The following is a 327-nucleotide window of genomic DNA, read 5'->3' as shown; positions in this document are numbered from 1 at the left end:
TGCCATAACTGTGTGGCCCTAACTTTATGGTTCCTTTTCTAGGGAGGATGCAGACAGTGTGGTGGTTTCTGTTCCCGTTAAACCCAGGTGCAGCGTGGGCCTGGACCTGCCTTTTTGCTTTTGATTCTTAGGCTCATTGTGTCCCAGACTGATGGAGAATACCGCTGTTCATAGGTGGCTGGGGTCCCCTTTCTGTGCATGTGTCGTCCCCTCCTTGAGTGCCTGTTCAACAGGTGGTTATGAAGGTGACGTTGACCACCGCTCTGCTCCTGGAAGGATAGGTCAGTAACCATGGGCTCCACCTCTATCCACGTGAGGTGGTTTTAA

Source organism: Pteropus vampyrus, unplaced genomic scaffold, assembly GCF_000151845.1.
Source record: "Pteropus vampyrus isolate Shadow unplaced genomic scaffold, Pvam_2.0 Scaffold5559, whole genome shotgun sequence".
NCBI classification, from domain to species: domain Eukaryota; kingdom Metazoa; phylum Chordata; class Mammalia; order Chiroptera; family Pteropodidae; genus Pteropus; species Pteropus vampyrus.
The sequence above is the reverse complement of the archived record's forward strand: the minus strand, read 5'-3'. Positions refer to the sequence as shown.